Source organism: Myotis brandtii, unplaced genomic scaffold, assembly GCF_000412655.1.
Source record: "Myotis brandtii unplaced genomic scaffold, ASM41265v1 scaffold2587, whole genome shotgun sequence".
NCBI classification, from domain to species: Eukaryota; Metazoa; Chordata; class Mammalia; order Chiroptera; family Vespertilionidae; genus Myotis; species Myotis brandtii.
Genome location: NW_005359828.1, coordinates 48,485 through 53,928, shown reverse-complemented (window position 1 = coordinate 53,928; position 5,444 = coordinate 48,485). Strand labels below are relative to the sequence as shown.

Genomic DNA, 5,444 nt, shown 5'->3' with positions numbered 1-5,444 from the left:
GGTCCCTCAAGGTCATTACAAATGGCAGGGTTTTTTTCTCTCTTGTGGCTGAATAATAATCAATTTAATGTCGATTCAGAAATGGGCATCTCCCGCCAGTCAGAGCGTTCTACACATGTGCTTGCAGGGGCAGCGCTCCCCCAGACCGTCCCCACAAACCCCAACATGCTGATGCCACATGGGGACAGCTCTGGGGAAATGACACGGGTGGCATCTGGTGAGGAGAGGAAAGACTGTGGGTCCAGAGAGGGTTCAGGCATCATGTTGGATTTTTAATTCCCAGGCTTGCACCTGGCTTAGCCCATTTATTCAGTTATGGAGCCCAGGTTAACTCCTGTGAACTGAAGAGATGAAGAATCAATAATGTCCATCTGGTAATGTGGTGATTAGAAATAAAGAATATTTTATTACATGAACGTGGGGGGCATGAGGCATTAGATGTGGGGACCCACACCAGCCATGTGGGATGGACCCTCAAGTTAAGGGTTGAGAAAAGAAGGGGGTGGTCATCACAGAAAGTTAACCAAGACAGGGAGAGAAAATAGACATTAAATGGAGGAAGAGTCCAGGGAACACACAGATATTTCCTTCACCCAAATCATGTTTATTCCCCTGGACATTCCCAGAAGACAGTTTCCCCAACTACTGTCCCGACTTTTCTTCAGCACCTCCTGGGATCATGAGATGGGCTCCAAGGCCCCCCACCTCTCTGAATAGTGCACTGTTCCCTCTGTGTTCACGTCTTGGTTGCATTGTGGGTCCTTTTCAGGCTGTTTTGAGCCTCAAATAGCAGCATCCCAAGCACCACCAGGACCAAGCCGGCCACGCCCATCCGGATGGAATTCCCCATGGTGTAGTCTTGGGGGTGGGAGGTGAACAAAGAGGTCACAGAGATCAGAGCAGACCAAAGTCACCCCAGGAACCCTGAATGTCCACCCAGGACACCCACCTCCCTTTGACAGGACATGACCCTCTACCCCCAGCCCCATAACTGGGATGTCTCCCACTCACCCATCTTGAGGTCTGACCTATTTGGTGATGTGCTGAGGGTGTCAGCTGCTCCTGAGAATCATGACATGAGGGTGTGAGTGAGGACCTGGGGAGACAGGAGTTTTCCTCCTGGGCCCAGTGCTCTCAGATGCCCCACTTCTCAGATGATGACTTTTACACCACCCCTCCATGAGCCTGTCTCTACTAGGCCAGGTTCCATGGGCTCTTCGTTGGATACCTCAGCCTCCTGTGATCCCTGAGTTGAGGACTTGTTCTGAGTGACTTCGATAAGAGCTATACTTCTCAAGTTGAGGATGATGGAGAACAATGATCTCAATGCAGAAATAATTTGGAATTGTGTGTTTCATGTCTTGTTGGAGACACAGAACTGATAAGGCTAAGCACCTCCAACTGAGAGATCCCACTAAGTTGACAACTGAGGACCCAGGGTCCATGGAGGAAGGGTTGGTGGCAGGGGATTCAGAATATCCTGTCAATGGCAAACCCCTGGGCCCCCGCACTTCTTACTGTCTCAGAATCTCCAGAGACAGGGCCCCGAGGTGACAGCTCAGCACAGAGTCAGGGACCCTCACCTAAGACCAGGAGCTCCAGGTGGTCACTGGGGAGTGACAGCAGGAAGGGGCAGGTGCTGTGTGAGCTGTAGCACCTGTAGGTGCCCCCGTGGGCTGAGGTCACAGGACTCATGGAGAACTCTGCCTGGAACTGCTGAGCTCGGTGCTTTGATCTCAGACCCAGGAGGGCAACAGCTGCCCCCTCTTTGGACAGAAAGAACATGTCCCTCGGGCTCTGTGACTGACACAGCAGGGTCACATTGTCTCCTGAGGCCACCCTGGGGCCTGGCTGCACTGAGAGGGAGGGTCTGTCAGGCAGGTGTCCTAGAGAGAGGGAGGGAGGGTGAGGGCTGCCGGCCCACCTTGTTCTGCCCCGAGAGTCATCAGGCCTCTCTCTGAGGACCCTCCTCTCTGTCTGTCTCTGTTTCTCTGAGTCTCCCTTCTCCCCTTCCACCGACCTGCCTCACTCTGTCTCTCCCCCTCCCTGGGGCCCTGCACCTTCATTCTAGCCTCACCACCTGGGACCCCTGTAGAGCCTGTGCAGAGTCTGGGTCCCTGATTGAATCCACTGGCTCCTCACCTGCCACCAGGATGTCCAGGGGGTCACTGGGGGCCGACCACTCAGAGGAGAGTTTGTATCCACCGTAGCATCTGTACCGGCCCCCATGGGAGCTGCTCTCAGTGTCTAGAAGGAAGTTGGCTTGAGAGAGCCCAGCCTGGGGCTGCTGTACAAGACTCTGGAGGAGGTCCCGTCCCTCCATCTTGTGCAGAGCGAATCTGTCATAGCCAACATCAGAGCGACACTGGAGGGTCAGGCTCTGTCCAGAGGCCACGATGGGGCCCTGCTGGCTCAGCAGGGAGGGCTTCCCAGACTCACCTGGGGAGACCAGACATGAGTTACAGGGGTTGTTCCTCCCATAAGCCTCCTTCTCCCATCCTGGCATTCATGTCTCACTGTTGCTATGTTTCTGACTCATGAGCCCCTTTGCTCCACTCACCCCACCCTCTCACATGGGGCTCCCCTCAGAGCAAGGATCCCAATAATGTGATTGCTGCCTCAATCCATGGATGAGACAATAATGGGACTCACCTGGGACCAGGAGCTCCAGGGCATCACTGGGTGGTGACCACACCTGCAGGCTCTCTCTGTAACAGCCATAGCATCTGAATGTCCACCTGTGGCTAGAGTTCACAGGGCCCACAGAGAACTTGGCCCGTGATGTTTCTCTGGGCTGTGGCTGTGTGTCCTGCATCCAGGAGAGCCTGTGATCTCCGTCCTTAGTCAGAATGAACCTGTGAAATCCCTGCCACGAGCTACACTCAAGGGTCACATTTCCCCCTGAGAGTCACGACAGGGCTGGGCAGGGCTGAGAGGCTGGGTTCATGGTAGTATCCTAGGAGAGACAGAGACTGTATGTTAAATGGACCTCATGTCCCCCAGAGCTGGGCTGTGAGAGGGAGACACCCTGAGAGCAGACCCCCTCCCTGAGGGCAGGGCCCGAGGCTGGGACCCCTGGGTGTCCTCTCCCCTGTCACCACCAGCTCCAGGGGGTCACTGTGCTCTGTCCAGCCAGTGGGGCTGAGGTAGTTACAGTGATATCTCCCTGCATCATGCTCTGCCATGCGTGTGATGGAGAACTTGCCCTTGTTCGTGGGCTTCCATTGGCTCGGTGTGTTCCAATCCATCTGTTTTCCTTCCTTGTAGAGATGAAACATCTGGGCCTCCAGGGTCCCCTCACACCAGAGGGTCACAGGGCTCCCATAAGGGATCACAGAGCCTGGTTCAGCCGAGAGGGTGGGTTTGGGGAGGGTCCCTGGAAGGAAACCAGAAGCTGCATTACAAAGCCCTTCCCCACCCTCATCCCTCAGCTCATCCAGCACCTCTGTGCTCCCTCCTGAGCCCCAGGGGTGAAGTAACAGGTGGGACCTGGAGTCTGGGGAGGACTCACCTGCCTGCACACAGGTTCTCTGGTCCAGACTCAGCCCTAGAAGAGAGTTTCTGTGAGAGGTTCGCACCTGGACGTTGTAGCTCATTCTCTCTTCTCATGGCCCCATCTACTCGAGCTGCCTGAGCCCGAGGTTCCCCATGAACAAGGGGAACCGTCCCCTCCTCCTCCCCCTCCCCGTGTCCACAACTGACCGAGGCAGAGAAGAGCAGAGAGGATGGACATCATGGCGTCTGCTCAGAGGGCTCCTGCTCTGCAGATGGAGGAGGCCTGGGCCTGAAGGACAGAGACGCACAGGATGTGGTGGGTCAGGAGTTGCTGCCACCCTTCCGGGCCCTCAGAGCTGTGAACCCACAGCAAGAAGACCACCCTGCCCTGGGCCTGGGTGTGGGTATTTCCGTGATGAGAACTCAGGAGGACTATAGGCCATTGTAGACTCTCAGCCCAGATCTGGGGTCTTTTATGACTCCCAGGACTCGCAGCCTGGTCCGAGCTCCTGCTCAGAGAGGGCAGGACCCAGGTTCTCATCCTGAGTCCACCTTCAACAGGCTGGCTCTATATGCATCTCACTACCTGTTTCTTAGCCTCACACAAAAAGAATTCTCTTCTGTCCTTGATGGGTCCATAAACAAGTATTTACTAATCACCTGCTAGGAATTTATCCAGGTACCAGAAATACATCCGTGATGCAGGAGATCCGTTTCTTGTATTTTGAGAACTCTAATTAGTAGACTCTGGTATTCTAAGGCTAATGTTGTAATTCATTGCTTACAAAGGAGAACATTTAAAAAAATATGATAACAACTGGGACCATGTCTAGACTGTGTTTGAAGGATCGGCTGTGTGAGTAGGTGGAGACCTAAGATGTGGAGTGAGAACATTCTAGAGAGGAAAGAATGTTCTTAAGACCCCTGGACACATACAGACGGTTTGAAAGGGAGGAAGAAAGAGGGAGGTGGTGGCTGGTCATGGGTGTGGTGATCACCACACAAGGGCATGGGATGATGTCTTTAACACAAAGGGAATATATAAGAAGCAAACTGTTTAATCAGATCATCTTAGAAAATCCTATGTGCCACGTATTACCAATAAAGTAGAGAAGTGCAATATTTGTCAATAAAAATAAAATATCAACAGTAATTAAATTCTAATATTGTGTGCTAAATGTTAGCTAAACAGCTTATATGGATTTGTTACATAGTCATCGCCTACCCATGGTCAGTCACAAACGCATGTAGAGAAGAGAAATGAGAAGTAGGAGTCTAGTTCAAGCTGGGGGTGAGGGAAGGGATTTGTGAGGTCTAAAAACAGATTTGTGAAAGAATGGAATGGTTGAATGGAAGTTCCATTTTTAATATCTTGAACATTAATAAATGGTGTTGGGAAAATTGGCCAGGTACATGTAATTCTCCATTCTCACTTTGCTGAGGGTTTTTTTTAATTTAAATTTTATCATCAATGGGTGCTGGATTTTGTTGAATGCCTTTTCTGATTCTATTGATATCATCATGTGATTTTTATCCTTCATGTTGTTTATGTGCTGTATCATGTTTATTAATTTATTAATTTGTGAATATTGAACCATCCTTGCATCTCCAGAAACAGTGCTATTTTCTCTCCATACCGAGATTTAATTTCTCTGATGACCCCCTTTTTTTTTCTTACCCCAATATGTGAGTGTTTATTCCACATGACTGGTTTGGGTCCACACATCTAAATGCTCATACTTTCTTATACCTTGTTGTTTAAAAAATTTACACATATTGGGGTGACATTGTTTAATAAATTATATAAGTTTCAAGTGTACAATTCTATAGTACATCTATATATTTTTACATAATAAGATGTTCTTTATTTTATTTTTAATGTTTTTATTGATGTCAGAGAGGAAGAGAGAGAGAGAAAGAGGTAGAAACATCAATGATGAGAGAGAATC

The 5,444-nt window shown here is 50.5% G+C and overlaps 1 pseudogene; it reads right to left on the bottom strand.

The window, feature by feature from the left end:
- Positions 1-518: 518 nt before the first annotated feature.
- LOC102245318 lies at positions 519-3,736 on the bottom strand (annotated as a pseudogene).
- Between the last annotated feature and the right edge of the window lie 1,708 nt (positions 3,737-5,444).